General features: G+C 41.9%; 10 non-coding genes across 10 annotated transcripts; all 10 read left to right on the top strand.

Moving 5' to 3' along the window:
- The first annotated feature begins 1356 nt into the window (after positions 1-1356).
- trnai-aau (transfer RNA isoleucine (anticodon AAU)) lies at positions 1357-1430 on the top strand. Its single transcript has one exon. It is a non-coding gene; the product is annotated as a tRNA-Ile (tRNA).
- A 799-nt stretch (positions 1431-2229) lies between these two features.
- Positions 2230-2303, top strand: trnat-agu (transfer RNA threonine (anticodon AGU)). The gene has a single exon. It is a non-coding gene; the product is annotated as a tRNA-Thr (tRNA).
- A 201-nt stretch (positions 2304-2504) lies between these two features.
- trnar-ucu (transfer RNA arginine (anticodon UCU)) lies at positions 2505-2594 on the top strand. Its single transcript is given in 2 exon segments — positions 2505-2541; positions 2559-2594. It is a non-coding gene; the product is annotated as a tRNA-Arg (tRNA).
- Positions 2595-2749: 155 nt separating this feature from the next.
- On the top strand, positions 2750-2823 carry trnat-cgu (transfer RNA threonine (anticodon CGU)). Its single transcript has one exon. It is a non-coding gene; the product is annotated as a tRNA-Thr (tRNA).
- A 428-nt stretch (positions 2824-3251) lies between these two features.
- trnat-ugu (transfer RNA threonine (anticodon UGU)) lies at positions 3252-3325 on the top strand. The gene has a single exon. It is a non-coding gene; the product is annotated as a tRNA-Thr (tRNA).
- Positions 3326-3868: 543 nt separating this feature from the next.
- Positions 3869-3942, top strand: trnat-agu (transfer RNA threonine (anticodon AGU)). The gene has a single exon. It is a non-coding gene; the product is annotated as a tRNA-Thr (tRNA).
- Positions 3943-4143: 201 nt separating this feature from the next.
- Positions 4144-4233, top strand: trnar-ucu (transfer RNA arginine (anticodon UCU)). Its single transcript is given in 2 exon segments — positions 4144-4180; positions 4198-4233. It is a non-coding gene; the product is annotated as a tRNA-Arg (tRNA).
- Positions 4234-4388: 155 nt separating this feature from the next.
- On the top strand, positions 4389-4462 carry trnat-cgu (transfer RNA threonine (anticodon CGU)). Its single transcript has one exon. It is a non-coding gene; the product is annotated as a tRNA-Thr (tRNA).
- A 428-nt stretch (positions 4463-4890) lies between these two features.
- On the top strand, positions 4891-4964 carry trnat-ugu (transfer RNA threonine (anticodon UGU)). Its single transcript has one exon. It is a non-coding gene; the product is annotated as a tRNA-Thr (tRNA).
- Positions 4965-7827: 2863 nt separating this feature from the next.
- On the top strand, positions 7828-7901 carry trnat-cgu (transfer RNA threonine (anticodon CGU)). Its single transcript has one exon. It is a non-coding gene; the product is annotated as a tRNA-Thr (tRNA).
- Positions 7902-17678: the final 9777 nt, after the last annotated feature.

Raw genomic sequence — 17678 nt, 5'->3', positions numbered from 1 at the left:
CTTCAGGCTAACTTTGAAGAGCTACATGTGCAAAGCTATCTGAATACACCTCACACCTTGAAGACTACAGTGGAGAACTATATAACTTCAAAGAACATGACCCACATTTAATCTCAAGCTAGCTCAGAAACTTTATTTCAAATTAAAGAAACTGATGAAAGGATAGTTCACCAAAAATGAAAACTGTCATCATTTACTTGACATTTTAAAATGATTTCCAGTGAAGCAAATTAATATGTTGTCCAATATATAATATACCTCAACAGTATATCACAGATGGGGAGTTGAGCTTGCAGTGGCCACGTCTGATGACAGCCTTCAGACAGGTAAAGATTACCTGAATGTTGAGGTGAAGCTCTTCAAGGGCCTTGTCATGCCAGAAAAAAAAACATGAAATATGGGCTGCATTTCAGTACAAATCCAAGACAGGAACTTGGTGTCTTGCATCATAGTCATCCTTGGAATCTGCGACTGTAAATAACAGCCTATTATTAAATGTTTTGCTGAATCATCATACATGGGCATAGGTTTGTTTTGATAGTTGATCTGTAGTTTATGAATCTTCACATTAGATTTTCTTGCCATAAATTTAGTCTTAATATAACACTATTAGATACGAAATATCTAAATACAATGCATTACAAATGCAACGTTTTGCTTAATAGTCAAATCTGAATAAAATCACATTCATCATTTGAGAGGGTGCAACACAGTTCACAGTTGTGCTTGTTGTCTGGTTTTCATTTATCAGGCTGTGTCAAGTTCTCTTTCTCTCCACTTTTGTTTACCACCAGAATAGCTTCCAAGTTCATTGGCCCATCCTGAACCAGCCAACCTAAACCAATGCATTTTACATTTAAAATGTGTGGCTCACCAGAATCAAATAAGATTGATAGATGATGAAGTGCATGGTAAAAACTAAAATTTAATTCATAATATGTCATATTTAAAATATAGAAAGAATACAAAAAGTAACAAAGCCATTAAGGTTTGGAATAACACGAGAGAGATAAAAGAATTTGAACTTTTTGGGTGGACCATATTTTAAGATTTTATAGCAGATAAAAAAAAATTATGAAGCAAAAAGAATCAATTACAGTATTGGTCAAATGTCTGTTATGCTTATCAAATCTGCCTTTATGCGATAAAAATACAAAAATAAAGTGATTTTGTGAAATGTCATTATAACAATGTTTTCTGTTTTAATATAATTTTAAAAATAATTCATTTCTGTGATGCAAAGCTAAATAATCAGCATCATTATTTTTCTAGGTTTCAGTGTCATGCGATCCTTCAGAAATCTAATATGCAGATTTGATACTCTGAGCAGCCCTCCCCACGCCTAACATGCGGGTTGGCGCCGTGGCTTAGTTGGTCAAAGCGCCTGTCTAATGAACAGGAGATTCTGGGTTCAAATCCCAGCGGTCCCTTGGGCTGAGCTCTAGTCCAGCAAGCGTCCCTAAATTGTGCACAGACCTGCTTGCTCAGTGCACAGCTTTTTAAGGAAAAAGGAAAGGAAAGGGGGTGAGTGAGGCCAAGTATGGTGACCCATACAAGGAATTTGTGCTCTGCATTTAACCCATCCAAGTGCACACACACAGTAGTGAACACACACACACCGTGAACACACACCCGGAGCAGTGGGCAGCCATTGCTGCGGCGCCCAGGGAGCAGTTGGGGGATCGGTGCCTTGCTCAAGGGACTCACCTCAGTCGTGGTATTGAGGGTGGAGAGAGTGCTGTACATTCACTCCCCCCACCTACAATCCCTGCCGGACCTGAGACTCGAACCTGCAACCTTTGGGTTACAAGTCCAAATCTCTAACCATTAGGCCACGGCTGCCCCGGTCCACTCGGCCAAGCTGGACGTGCTCTCTGGCGCAATGGATAGCGTGTTGGGCTTCTAGACTGCCAGATGAGGCCATTCAAAAGTTGTGGGTTCGAGTCCCATCAGATTTGTGCTTTTTGGAATTTTGTTAAGCCCATACTAAGGCCATAATAAGAGTGTTGCCCTCAGACAGCAGAAACCATTTTGAGGCCTCCTGTTCTCAGTGTACATTGATTTAAAAAAAAAATGTCAATCATATTTAAAAGGTAGCAAAACATGCCCAAGAACCAATTCAGTGAGGTATGGCAATCACTGTCTTGCATCAAGTGGAGGCAGCAGGATGTTCGAAGTGTTGATTCATGCATCCTCTGAGCCGCCCTCCCCACGCCTAACAAGAGGAGTGGCGCCGTGGCTTAGTTGGTTAAAGCGCCTGTCTAGTAAACAGGAGATCCTGGGTTCGAATCCCAGCGGAGCCTTGCAAACAACAGGTTGGATCTTTTTGCTCTCCCTTGGACCTGAGGCCCTTACAGTGCCTCTGCCTTTCAAACGACACCGCAATTGTGCAGAGACCCTAGGGCCTGTCCTTCCTGCAGAGAGAGCCTGCGCTCTCTTACCGTTGGACGGCCACAGACCCGAAAGGTCAGCCTTCACGCGGCTCTGCTTGCTACCCCCTTATGGGCTCTGTGGCGCAATGGATAGCGCATTGGACTTCTAGACTGCCAGACGAGGCCATTCAAAGGTTGTGGGTTCGAGTCCCACCAGAGTCGTGGCTTTTGGCTTTCTAGTAACTCTCATACTGTACAGTGTTGCCCTCAGGCAGTAGAAATTTGTAGACATTCTCTTTTAAGCGTACCAGCACCTGGCCCGCCTCTGGATGTTTTGATCCTCTGAGTCACCCTCCCGACAACCTTGCATGCGGTTTGGCGCCGTGGCTTAGTTGGTTAAAGCGCCTGTCTCGTAAACAGGAGATCCTGGCTTCAAATCCCAGCGGTGCCTTGGGCGGCTTTGCAGTCCAGCAAGCTCAAGCTTTTCCGAAAGCGACCCGGAAACAGGGATAGCTAGGGCAGCGAGTGGGTAATTTTGCAAATCGCCCAGACTCAGTTGTCGGCAAACGCCTTAAAGCTGTCCAGCGCACGGTCAGCCAACCCTTGGCCTCTTCTCTGGAAGCCTGGATCGTCTGAGTCGCCCTCCCGGAGGGCGAACGTGCTGCCAGGTTAGTCTAGTAAACAGGAGATCCTGCGTTCGAATCCCAGCGATGCCTTTGGCTGCGCGCCACAATATAGCCGAGCTCGTGCTTTACCAAAAAACGGACGGCGAATGGGGACACAGAGAAGCTCGAGGTTAGCGGGCGGTTTCTCTTGCAACACTACCCTCTCACCTGCTTTTGAAGGATAGCATCCCAGGCTAACGGAACCAACCGAGGTGGCGCCGTGGCTTAGCTGGTCAAAGCGCCTGTCTTGTAAACAGGAGATCCTGGGTTCGAATCCCAGCGGTGCTTTTCCACCGGTGGCTGTCTCTGGCCTCACTGTTGGATGGGAGACCCCAACTACACTGTATATTTTTGAACCGTGCCTCAATTGTGCAAAGACCTGAGGACCTGTCTTTCTGCCCACACAGCGTGCCACTCGGCTGAGCTGGATAGGCACAAATCTGTAAGAAAAGCCCTCAGTGGCCCAGCCTGGCATATTGACCGGCTCTGTGGCGCAATGGATAGTGCATTGGACTTCTAGAATTCCAGATGAGGCCATTCAAAGGTTGTGGTTTTGAGTCTCACCAGAGTCACGCTTTTTGCCATTTTGTTAAGCCCATACTGCACAGTGTTGCCCTCGCACAGCAGAAACCATTTTGAGGCCTCCTGTTCTCAGCGTACATTGATTAAAAAAAAAGTCAATCATATTTAAAAGGTAACAAAACATGCCCAAGAACCAATTCATTTTTGGTATGGCAATCACTGTCTTGCATCAAGTGGAGGCAGCAGGATGTTCGAAGTGTTGATTCATGCATCCTCTGAGCCGCTCTCCCCACGCCTAACAAGAGGAGTGGCGCCGTGGCTTAGTTGGTTACAGCGCCTGTCTAGTAAACAGGAGATCCTGGGTTCGAATCCCAGCGGAGCCTTGCAAACGACAGGTTGGATCTTTTTGCTCTCCCTTGGACCTGAGGCCCTTACAGTGCCTCTGCCTTTCAAACGACACCGCAATTGTGCAGAGACCCTAGGGCCTGTCCTTCCTGCAGAGAGAGCCTGCGCTCTCTTACCGTTGGACGGCCACAGACCCGAAAGGTCAACCTTCACACGGCTCTGCTTGCTACCCCCTTACGGGCTCTGTGGCGCAATGGATAGCGCATTGGACTTCTAGACTGCCAGACGAGGCCATTCAAAGGTTGTGGGTTCGAGTCCCACCAGAGTCGTGGCTTTTGGCTTTCTAGTAACTCTCATACTGTGCAGTGTTGCCCTCAGGCAGTAGAAATTTGTAGACATTCTCTTTTAAGCCTACCAGCACCTGGCCCGCCTCTGGATGTTTTGATCCTCTGAGTCACCCTCCCGACAGCCTTGCATGCGGTTTGGCGCCGTGGCTTAGTTGGTTAAAGCGCCTGTCTCGTAAACAGGAGATCCTGGGTTCAAATCCCAGCGGTGCCTTGGGCGGCTTTGCAGTCCAGCAAGCGCAAGCTTTTCCGAAAGCGACCCGGAAACAGGGATAGCTAGGGCAGCGAGTGGGTAATTTTGCAAATCGCCCAGACTCAGTTGTCGGCAAACGCCTGAAAGCTGTCCAGCGCACGGTCAGCCAACCCTTGGCCTCTTCTCTGGAAGCCTGGATCGTCTGAGTCGCCCTCCCGGAGGGCGAACGTTCTGCCAGGCTAGTCTAGTAAACAGGAGATCCTGCGTTCGAATCCCAGCGATGCCTTTGGCTGCGCGCCAAAATACAGCCGAGCTCGTGCTTTACCAAAAAACGGACGGCGAATGGGGACACAGAGAAGCTCGAGGTTAGCGGGCGGTTTCTCTTGCAACACTACCCTCTCACCTGCTTTTGAAGGATAGCATCCCAGGCTAACGGACCGAACCGAGGTGGCGCCGTGGCTTAGCTGGTCAAAGCGCCTGTCTTGTAAACAGGAGATCCTGGGTTCGAATCCCAGCGGTGCCTTTCCACCGGTGGCTGTCTCTGGCCTCACTGTTGGATGGAGACCCCAACTACACTGTATATTTTTGAACCGTGCCTCAATTGTGCAAAGACCTGAGGACCTGTCTTTCTGCCCGCACAGCGTGCCACTCGGCTCAGCTGGATAGGCACAAATCTGTAAGAAAAGCCCTCAGTGGCCCAGCCTGGCATATTGACCGGCTCTGTGGCGCAATGGATAGTGCATTGGACTTCTAGAATTCCAGATGAGGCCATTCAAAGGTTGTGGTTTTGAGTCTCACCAGAGTCACGCTTTTTGCCATTTTGTTAAGCCCATACTGCACAGTGTTGCCCTCGCACAGCAGAAACCATTTTGAGGCCTCCTGTTCTCAGCGTACATTGATTAAAAAAAAAAGTCAATCATATTTAAAAGGTAACAAAACATGCCCAAGAACCAATTCATTTTTGGTATGGCAATCACTGTCTAGCTTTTGGCTTTCTAGTAACTCTCATACTGTGCAGTGTTGCCCTCAGGCAGTAGAAATTTGTAGACATTGGCTGCATCCGAAATCGCATACTTCCATACTATTTAGTAGGCAAAAAGCAGTAGGCGAAGAAAAAGTATGCATGAAATCTCAAACACCACAAAAGAGTAGGCGAGATTTATCAGGATGAAGCACTTTTTCTCGCGAGATTCAGGTGTACGTATACCTAAGTATCGTTCGAATATGCCTACTTACCTACTATATAGTAGGCGAAATGGGTACGTGAGAAGAGTAACCACAAAAGAGTAAGCGAGAGATCCCCGGATGCCTACTGCGTCCCGCCCAGATTTCGAAGTGCCGATCGAGGGATACTTTTCTACTTTTCTATCCCAGAAGCCCACGGGAGATCAATACGTCATCATCGAACGTGATGGAGAACAGCAACGAGGGTGTTTCCAAAAGTGAGTAACCTTACGCTGTTCCTTGTGTCACAATCGCGTAGAACAAACTGTTAAATCGCTTAAGGTGTAACAGTATAGTATATTTGTGATTGTCCTGTAAAAACATGTTGTATATGTATAGCAAACAGGGGAGATCCAGTAAACACACGTATATCTCCAAAGTGAATGTACATAAACCACATACATCTTAAAGATGATTGTTAAATGTCTATTTAATATGTGATAGGAAAAAGTTCGAAAAGAATTGCAGATGAGCACGTAATAGACATCTGAGTGTTGTGTGCTGTTACAGTAGAATTCACTGTTGTCAACACTGTTTACTTTATATGAATGGAATGTAAATAAACGCATGTACATATAGTAACTGAACATAACTGATCTTTTTTATTTGTCCATTCATATTGTTGATAAATTCAGGAGCATTTGTGTTGGATAAAATGCGAGTGTAAATGCAGTGTTGAGCACATGAATCACAGAGGTGACTTGAAACTTTTCTGGATGTTACAGGGACAGGACGTGATGGACAGCAGAGACAGGTGAAGGTGGACACGGTGGTCAGCTGCTTCATCAGAATAAAGCTGCAGAATTGGCACAGCTATGTTGAGATGGCAGTAGTTATTTACAGGCTGTGAACACATGATTGTCAGAACAATTACTTTGAATAAAGCTTTGTTTTATGTGTCTTTGACTTGTATTTATTTAACATCAAGGTTACTTTTATTTATTCTTTTACAAATTTATTCATGTTTCTTGTTGTCAGTTAATAAAATATAGCATTAATTCATTACTTGACTGAGAATTGAGATGTATTCACATTGACTGCATAGTCATGAATATGTCATGCATATGGCGTATTAAAAAAATGCATGTAGTTCATTTTACTAAAAATATTAATTAGTGGTTAGCATTTATCAGTATTATTGTTCATAAGAGTTGGTGTTGTCTAGCAATGCATTCCGAGGTCATCTTTAATTTCTAAGTAATACTTAATTCTTTCGAGTGTAAAATCAAAAGTCTTCTCCAAAGATGTGATCTTCCAGCAGCTGATTGACGTCTCCTTTGTGCAGATATTACAAACATTGCAAACAAGGAGGGCAACGTACTAGGTAGGGTTGTCGTGATGCCATTGGGTGTTCTGTGCACCCGTCGCCTTTATTTTATTTTATTAGCACTGCAGAACTTATAAGTACATACAACCGCAGGAAAAGATAGTAGGCTGTTTTATCAGTAAAAAAATCATAATGACAGAAAAAAACTGTAAAGGGTTTGCGTACATGTGATTCTCTACACGTGAAAAAAATATTAAATATCTTTAAATTATTGTAATATTCATTTAATCATAATGCATTAAAATTGCATGTGTTGTTTTTTGTTATTTATAATCCTCGGGGATGAAACAAGAGAAATCCCTCAATAAAAAGAGGAAAACAAAGGAGATTTTAAGCCAGTTTTGCGTGTGGATAAACAATTTTGCACATAAATAAATTAAAAACATATTCAAGTGGTTACGATTTTAGGTTTTCGTAATAAAAAATAACATCTTTAAGGAATAAACTGGGTTATAGCCTAAAAACGTACTACAAACATAAAGGTATCTGTTTCTTCTGGAAGACCACAAAATGAGAAATTTGATCAACATCATAATATATACAAATAGATAATATATGCAAATAGATTAATTAAACCTGTTGCTCATATCTTTTAAATTGTTGCTCTCGTTTTAACGTCGTAGATCACATGATAACGTCATCATGGCGGATCGCATTCATACTCAACGAGATTTGGCTGTAGAGTAGGTACTCTTTTAGCGCTTGTTAAGTACCTACTTATTGAAATTAAGTACCTACTCATTAAGTATGCGATTTCGGATGCAGCCACTCTCTTTTAAGCGTACCAGTGTTTTGATCCTCTGAGTGACCCTCCCGACAGCCTTGCATGCGGTTTGGCGCCGTGGCTTAGTTGGTTAAAGCGCCTGTATCGTAAACAGGAGATCCTGGGTTCAAATCCCAGCGGTGCCTTGGGCGGCTTTGCAGTCCAGCAAGCGCAAGCTTTTCCGAAAGCGACCCGGAAACAGGGATAGCTAGGGCAGCGAGTGGGTAATTTTGCAAATCGCCCAGACTCAGTTGTCGGCAAACGCCTTAAAGCTGTCCAGCGCACGGTCAGCCAACCCTTGGCCTCTTCTCTGGAAGCCTGGATCGTCTGAGTCGCCCTCCCGGAGGGCGAACGTGCTGCCAGGCTAGTCTAGTAAACAGGAGATCCTGCGTTCGAATCCCAGCGATGCCTTTGGTTGCGCGCCACAATACAGCCGAGCTCGTGCTTTACCAAAAAACGGACAGCGAATGGGGACACAGAGAAGCTCGAGGTAAGCGGGCGGTTTCTCTTGCAACACTACCCTCTCACCTGCAAACAGGGATAGCGAGTGGTTAATTTTGCAAACTAATCTGGAGAAGCAATCTTCAAAGAGAGCCAACAATCCCACGCTGACCTAACCCCCTCTCTTCGCCCCTCACTCTCACACCTCTCTCCCTAAAAGCCTTTGCTTAAGGAAAAACACATGTTATTAGGAATGCACCGATACCGATATCGGTATCTGGTATCGGCCTCGATACCACATTTTCTAAAGTACTTGTAGTCGTTAAAAGTCCCCCGATACCGGAGACCGATACCACGGTCTGAGAAGTGTCTATGTTTGAGCAGCGTGTAAGGGGCCCGCCCCCAGGCCCCAGTTGCAGCTCACAGCGGGGAGAAGGCGAGGCGAGACATGTCAGTCGTGTGGAACTATTTCAAAGTGAATGAAGACGACAAAACAAAGGTGGACTGCAAATTGTGCTCAGCGAAATTGTCCAAAGGAGGCTCAAAAGGTAGCGCATTTAACACAAGTAATTTAATCAAGCACCTAAAATCCCAACACGACAACGAGTACAAAGAGTTTACCCATGCTTCTAAACCAATGCAACCCACGCTGCAGCAAACTCTTGCAAGACGAGAGAAAATGTCCAGAGACAATCCACGTGCTGTGAAAATAACACAGGCAATTATCGAGTACATTGCATTGAGTGACCAGCCACTCTCGGAGGTAGAAAATGTGGGATTCCTACGTCTCCTCCATGTTCTGGAGCCCAGATATGATGTCCCAAGCCGCCGCTACATGACTGACACGGAGCTGCCTAAACTACACGACTCCGTGAAAAAACATATCCACAGCCTACTGCAAGCCTCCTCTGCGTTTAGTTTCACCACGGATATTTGGACAAGCAGTGTTAGCCCCGTGTCGCTAATTAGCCTAACCTCCCAGTGGATAGACGAGAGTTTCACGCCGCAATGAGCCATATTACATGCGAAACAATTCCGCGGCTCGCACACCAGCCAGGATATAGTGCATGTGTTTGAGGAAATGCTCCAGACATGGGGTATACCTAAAACATCAGTACATGTTGTGCTTCGTGACAATGCCAAAAACATGATTAAAGCTATGAATGACGCAGGGCTCCCAAGTCTGCCGTGTGTCGCGCACACGCTCCAACTGGCTGTTCATGAGGGCTTATTAGCACAGAGGAGCATAGCTGATGCTATAGCAGTGGGGCGGAAAATAGTTGGGCATTTTAAACATTCAGCCTTAGCCTACTCCCGCCTCGAGGACATTCAGGGACAGCTCAACCAGCCAATAAAGAGACTGCAGCAGGATGTACAGACGCGCTGGAACAGCACGTATTACATGCTCCAGTCCCTCATTGAGCAAAAGCGAGTGCTGGGGGTGTTTGTGTCCGAGCATGAACTCCCTGACTATCTCACCGCTCACCAATGGGCTCTTATGGAGAAGACTGTTGCCATCCTCGCCCCCTTTGAGGAACTAACTAAAAAAGTGAGCAGCTAAGACGCACTAGCCTCTGATGTCATCTCAGCTGTGCTAGTGAGACTTCTAAACAGAGAAACAGACGAGGACCACGGCGTCAAGACAATGAAAGCAACCTTACTGGCAGCTGTCAAGAAGCGCTTCAGTGACGTCAAGACCAACCCACTGTACTTCATCTCCACCATACTTGACCCAAGGTAAAGTCTGTGTGCTATAGGTATTCAATGATAAACTACAGTACTAAATGTAAGATTAATTTCCATCTGAAGTATTATATTATATTTTTGTAACTAAAATACACACATACAAATGTATGCAATATATAATATGAAATATATTTCCCTTATTACTACCAGAAAGCCAAATGGCTGGCATTTGTGACAGTGGTTTAGGGGAAACTAAAATCAGTCCTATTTTTCCACATATTAATACATTCATGAATTTTGTTTAGGTATAAAGATCGCTTCTTCTCCAACAACACTGCTCCGGAGGCCAAGCTGCACCTGAAGCAGGAGCTTTAGATGTCCAGAGCTGAGGCAGAGGGGAGTCGGGCAGAAGCTGCAGAACCTCCTGCTAAACTGTTTCTCAAGGCCCAGGCCAGCACTAGCAGCAGTCTGGACACTGTATTTGAAGAAATCGCTAAGGAGCAGCCCCAGGCAGCACAGCCGCTGGCAGCAGGGTCTGCCATTGAGCTCGAAACATACCTCGGAGAGGCCCCAAGCCCTCGTGAAGACAGTCCTCTGAAGTACTGGGGTGTCAACAAAATCAGGTTCCCCACTTTGGCTAAAATGGCCCATAAATACCTCTCAGCCCCATGTAGCAGTGTGGAAAGTGAAAGGCTTTTTAGCTCAGTGTCACACATTATAGATGAAAACAGAAACAAGCTGACTGCTGATAATGCAGAAAAGCTACTTTTCGTGAAAAAAAAAAAAACTTCCAGTCACTTTTTCTAAATAGGCTCCATTTAAGTGAGTCGTCTTAGACTTGATGTTAATACCTACCTCAGTTGCACTGACTGCCACAGTTCTATGTTGGTGGATGTTGTTAGTTTATTCAAATATTGTGCACTAAATAGCAAAGATGTTTATTAATGCCCCTTGTGTTGTCCAAAGCAGCAGAGTTTACAACAAACTGAAAAAAATACTTGAGTTGCACTGTCACTGTTTAAATTTTTTTTATAATTATTTATTCTGTAATATGTTGCATACAACATGCTTTTCATTTTAAATAAATGTTCTTAATTCTAAACTAGTCCCTTGGTTTTTTTTGTGGTTTTTTTTTTGTTAAATTATATGACTAAAGCTGTTACCTGTAAATTTAAATCATGTTTTTATTAAGTACTCGGTATCGGTATCGGCGAGTACTGAAATGCAAGTACTCGTACTCGTACTCGTTTTCCAAAAAAGTGGTATCGGTGCATCCCTAATATATATACAATGCCTCTTCCAATATATAATTTCATATAATGTGGGATATATTTCAATATACATAACAATATATTAAATAGTATAATAATATGTATTTATTCAATATATGAAAACGGCAATAATTGCAGTATTGTTCCATATATTGCAATATATTACTTAAATATATATAATATATTATTATATAATATATCATATGATATATTACTATGTAAATTTCACAATATATGGAGACACAGACACATGAAATATATTGTCACATAATATATTGAGAAATATATTTTTGCTGCGTAAGGGCATACTCTCAGATCCCTTGTACAACAATTTTATCCATGAAATAAACTAATCCCCAAAGCCAAAGCATTTTAATACATGAAACAAATATTGATGATCGACACGATCAAATGCTTTTTCTTGATCCAAAGATACAATTCCAACATTAACATTGTACAATCTTAAATATTCTAAAAGATCTCTCATTAAAAACAAATTGTCATAAATACATCTTTCTGGAATACAATAAGTCTGGTCATCGTGAATCAAGAGATCCAGTACTTTTTTGAGTCGATTTGCAATACATTTAGACAATATTTTATAATCTGAATTGAGAACAGCAACAGGTCTCCAATTTTTAAGCAAACACAAATCTCCTTTCTTTGGAAGAAGAGTAAGGACTGCTCTTTGACAACTTTTTGGCAGAACCTTTAACTTAAAACTTTCTTCCAAAACTTTAAAAAAAAGTCTTGTCCAATTACTCCCCAAAGAGACTTATAAAACTCAGCTGTAAGTCCATCATAGCCTGGTGTACGTCCTATTGAAAGTTGCTTTACCGCATCAGTTATCTCTTCAAAAGTGATGTTAAGGTCAAGAGACAGTCTATCTTCTTCTTTTAAAGTTGGTAAGTCATTAAAAAGTTCACATGTTGCTTCAAGATCAATGTCCTCTTTGGCATATAATTCTGAATAAAATTCAATAGCAAGTCTTCTCATCATTAGGGGGTCAGATGTAAAACTTCCATCAGGACTTCGTAAACAATACTGCTGACAGAAAAGCTTTATTTGGGCTTTTCCCACTTCCCACCATTGAAGAAGATTTTCATAATTGCTTTTTTGTTCAGACTACTGCTTCCAAAAAAATTTCAAACTTTTCATGAAAGTCAAGGTTATCCAACAGCTTATTACTAAATCTCCAATAAAAACAATGAGGGATCGTTTGAGTTAAAAATAACTTTAGTGAAATTAAATGATGATCTGAGATTGAGCTTGGGCTTCTACATGCTTCTTCCATTCTACTACGCATTGTATTCTTAACATAAAATCTATCTAACCGTGCTGTACTTATCCTATTTTCTGTCACTTTTATCTATGTATATTGTTTAATTTCCTTGTTTTTCTCCCTCCACACATCAATAAGGCCACACTCTGTGACAATCTCTTTTAAACAAGAGGCTGACATAAAATAGGGTTCCTCCCCATTCTTGTCATAAATAAAATCCAAAGTGCAATTCCAATCTCCTCCAATTATCAGAAAATCATCAATACAAAAGGAAGAAACCACATCTTTAAATTTAAGAAAAAAATCAATCCTCTCTCTACCCGTTGTAGGGGCATAAACATTAATTAGATTAAAAACCCTATACTTGATTCCCACCTTGATTCCCACCTTTACTATCTCAGATTTAGACAAAATATTAACTCTACATCTAGGTGTTGCAGCTCCTGCACAAAGGTTAGTACCATGACTTAACACATAATCACCCCCCCACCACATTCCCAAATCACTTTCATTGTCTTCAGTACTGTAGGGATTAAGTACATTTAATTTAGCTCAAAGGGAATCGAATATGATTCAATAGGGAATTTGAACAGAATCGCTGTTTTACGGCTGTTCAGAGTCGACCCGCGATTCATTAAACGAGCCGTGTAACAGAAACTCTGCAATGGATATTACTATCCAGAATATAGTGAAAACACTATATATTAGCACAGTAGCAAAATCGGCAGTTTAAGACATTAACTTGTAAGCACAAAACACAAGATACTTATCTTTTCTAATAAAAATATGATTTTATTGGATAAACCTAACACATACAAACTAATCTAACATAAACACATGCATTCACACAGGTTGCAGAAAGAGAAAGTGAGGAAAGAATGAGTTTAAAGGAATGAAAATATGAAGTCCCAAGTTTATAGCAATATGTGTAATTGCTTAGACCTGAACAACCATCAATCACTTAATTAACCCTCGTATTGAGTCTCTCAAAGAGGTTATTAAACTATATAAAATGCACCAGTTCAGTTAGAACCTGGAGGTTACTTGCGTTGCCTTGTGTAGAGGGAATTCCTTTGTCGCTCGTTCCAGAAAGGGGGCCTTCCCGAGGTTGGCTGATTGGTTAGTTCTGTGGTCCTTTGTGAAGTCTTGGGCGTTGGCTTGGCTGAGGATGCGAGTTGTGCGCTGTTAAAGTTCAGGTCAGCGAAGACGTTTGGGTCGGTCGCGGCTTGAACAAAACTTAACAAGAACACGAAACTCTCAACGGAAAGAAATAAAGAATTAAAGTAAAAGACAGGAGTGTAATGATCTCCTCATGTTTCCTTTAGAGGAGCAGCTGGCATGCAGGCCAGGCAGCGTCGAGACGCGGCGGCACGAAGTCGTAAGAGATTGAGAGCATAAGAGTAAGGAGTAAGAGAGAGATTTGATGGTGTCCTGAGTATTTAAACTCAGCTTTTGGACACATCCCAAATGATGTCTTGACCAATTAGAACATTGTCCTAAGTCGGGGTAAGGTTAGTTTCTCCTCCCCAACCATAAATCACAATGCTATCTTATCAGTCCCGTGGTCCCAACTTTCCCGCTCTTGGCAAAGTTAAATTTGGACATGATTTCGATAACAAGACTAAAATACATTTTACAAAGAATTGAATTATAGAAACATTTCAAGATTGCAATTTCGAGTTCACGCATACCAAACATCAATATAAACCATTAAACTATTCAATAGTTATCAAAAGGGACATACACAATAAGTGATTAAAACATAATAGGCAAATGTATGTGTTACAAAGAGTATAGGAAGTTATGCATAGAAATGATGAGTTGCTCATGAGTCCTTTTTATCATCATTTTATGTGAACAGGCAGTTTCCTGTGCCATACTGTGGATGTAAGGATGTGTTCTGTGAGGGAGGAAAAGGTCAAAAGGGTGTAGAAAGAATTTAGTCTGTGTCCTGTGCGTGGGGGAGCCCACCACGCACAGTCTCTACTAGTGATTTCCCTCATGTGATGTCCAAGATGTGCATCTCGTTGACCATTAATCTTGGTTACTTGCCCCAAATTTGGGATTATCAACAAGGGTCCTTTTGTGTTAATGTTGCAAGTTCCTGGTTAGTTAGGTTTGCTTCAGGCTGGCTGGAGCCAGGTTGTCAAATGACAAATTTTATGACAGGGGTCTGGTCATGCTGGAGTTGCTGGAATTTGTGGAGTTTGAGGCTGTAGAAGTGTTTTTACTTCTAATCGAATCTCCTGAATTGTCTGATTCGCGCTGAAATCCTACAGTACTGTGTGTTTCTTGTAAAAACATAACTCGAAAACCCTTTAAATCTATACATTCTTTTAATAATAACCATTTACTTCTATTTCTAGCCCCATTTACATTTAAGGACCCTACTTTGAGAACATCCATAGTAAACAGGGAAAAGAGAAAAAAGAAAAAAAAGAAGACAATAGAGTAAATGCCAAGTCCCCATGTGCACTTATTTAGAATTTGTCCTAGTAGAACGACGTCTAACCTTTTCATTTTTAATTTTTTGCCTGACTGCTGTCAAATACTAGCCTGGGTTTCCCCATACTGCCTTGCGCGCAGTGCGATTTTATTCACGCCTTCTATGCGACTCACCGAAGCAGTTTGTTTATAACTATGGATCCAGCATGGCAGCAGATGCGAAGTTATATTTCGATGCAGCCTTAGATAGTGTTCTAAGTAGTTTAGAATGCAAGTTTATTTTGAAAAAAGAGCAACTTTTGGCGTTCGCTCTACATACGTCATCCGGTACAATTGAAACGATTGGCTATGAGCTACGCACAGGCGCATTTGATAGACATTTGTATCGCCCAACAAACGGCTCTGGGCATTTGTAAACCACACCTCAAATACGAGAAAATGAACATGTGGTTCCCAGACCACGATCCATGACGAACTTGTCATGACGTGGTTTGGCGTTAGCCAGGCTAGTCAAATACTTCTTTAGCCTGAACCTTTTTTGCTGTGACAAAACTTCAACGCTACATTCCCTCCGAGCTTTCATTACAGATGTAACAAATTTATCTAAATCAGGAAAAACCTCTTCAATATCAACAGACTTCCCCTAAGTTTCATCTAGAAAGTTATTTATCTGATCCACAGAATAAAAATCCCCAGGTTTACTATAATCTACATCAGTGCATGAATCATCATCCCGAATACTCTCATCTTCTGAATCTTTCTCCACCTCATCATTTAATCCCATCATTTTTGTGATCCAACGCAACAGTAACATTACAGAGGTTAAACGCATCCTCTTCATTCCTATTAAGTATACTACCAGAAGCACTGTCATTCACCTCCACTATGTTAATGTTGGTATCACCACCATCAACTTCCCTCGTTCGTCCTTCCCCACTTTGAGCCCCTACATTGCCCAGTGGCCTTTCCTCTGCACTGCTCACACCCGACACTCCTGACATCCCTGCAACTTCCTCTGCCTGTTGTTTATGAGGGCAGGAAAATCTCTTATGACCGGTTTCACCACACTCATAACAACGCAGACTGTCAGTACTAGCATAAACCATGTAAGAGCTTTCCCCACACATTACTTGAAACAAAGTATCTAGTGTTTTAGTAGGGGATGATAAAAACATAAACACTTGCCATCTGAAAGACAAGACATGTTTAAGTTCGGCAGATTTACACCCCAACTGTATCGTTTTAACGGCACTTGCCATCTTTCCAAACCGAGTTAATTCTTGTACTATCGCATCATCTTTGACAAACGGTGGCACGTTAGAAATTATCACCTTCGTAGCTGGAGCATGCAGGGGTATAATGGGCACAAAACTTTCTTTCACCCACATGCCGCTTTCAATTAAACGACTTACTAGTTGTTCATTCTTTAGAAAAACAACAACCGCTTTGTTCATGCGAGAGGCAGAAACTATTTTTATGGCCTTCCTGTTGTCCTGCTGCTAACAGCACGTCCTCGATCGTAGTACCTGCCTCGGGAACGCACCTGAAACCATTCCTAAGCGAGAGAGATGGCTCTTCCCCTACAGGGGTAGACGCCATCCCGCCTCACTAAAATGCTGTGTATAAATTAACCTAACTAATATATCAGTGCCCCAAAGAAGGAAAAAATAAAATAAATCCCCCTCAAAAAGGAAAAAAAAGGAATATACAGCAAAGTTTTAGAACTTCACGCTCCCATATGTGCCTCTCACACACCACCTTCACTCCCAGCATGCAACACACACAGAGAGAGAGAGAGAGAGAGAGAAATAGATAGACATACAGATAGATATATACCGAATGTGGGATTTCTTTTCAGAAGTCGTACTGTGTACTCTCCTCTTCTGTAGTGTGGATACTGTATGAGCCATCGGGGGTCCCCTGCAGCTGTCATTGCGTGTGGTCTTAGACTGTTCTTATTGAAGTGCATGGCTGCAAGTTGAGTCCTGAAAAGTAGGAGATGTAAAAGTAGTTCAGTTTTTGCTTGAACAGATAAAATTCAGATGCATGTAGACAAAACAGACAGACAAAGACAGAGATAGATAGATACATTGACAAACAGACAGACAGCCAGAGACAGACAGATAGATAGATAGATAGATAGATAGATAGATAGATAGATAGATAGACCTTTGATACACCTTTATTTTTACATTATATAAACATACTTCAATTTGATATTTAAATAAACAAATTTAAAAACATTAACAACAACCAATATTTGACATTTTACAAAAATTTTCAATTTTCATTTTCAATTAAAAAAAAACACAAAAGAAAACAACAGATAAATAAATAAAAGACTCATCCATTAATGTAAAAACAACTTGTTTTCATTCAACGCTGTACACAAAACATCATTTAAAGCCCAAATTTCAGTAAAACTATCCAAGATATTGGTCATTTTAAAATATGCAAATTCTGCCTTCAGTCTATTTGCTATTAAGGCCTTAAAAACCACTTCAGGAAAAACTTCTCCCTCTCCTTTCAGTTTTCTTTTGCGTGTCAGCCATATGGCCATTTTTGCTCCTCCTATCACAAAGTTGATTAATGAGACTTTTTTCCTGTCTGATGCGATATATTTTGGTCCAAAAATAAATAATTTATCATTAAAATCTACCCCCAAATCTCTAACCCACCCATTTAAAATCTGAAACAATCCTCTCAGCCTTGAGCAATTTAAAAATAAGTGATCCACTGACTCCTCAGTACCACAAAAATACATTCTTTTCCTAATGATGGATCAATGTGTGCCACAT

This window comes from Garra rufa, chromosome 1 (genome assembly GCF_049309525.1).
Source record: "Garra rufa chromosome 1, GarRuf1.0, whole genome shotgun sequence".
NCBI classification, from domain to species: domain Eukaryota; kingdom Metazoa; phylum Chordata; class Actinopteri; order Cypriniformes; family Cyprinidae; genus Garra; species Garra rufa.
Note: the sequence above shows the minus strand (reverse complement) of the source record. Positions and strands in the feature narration are given on the sequence as shown.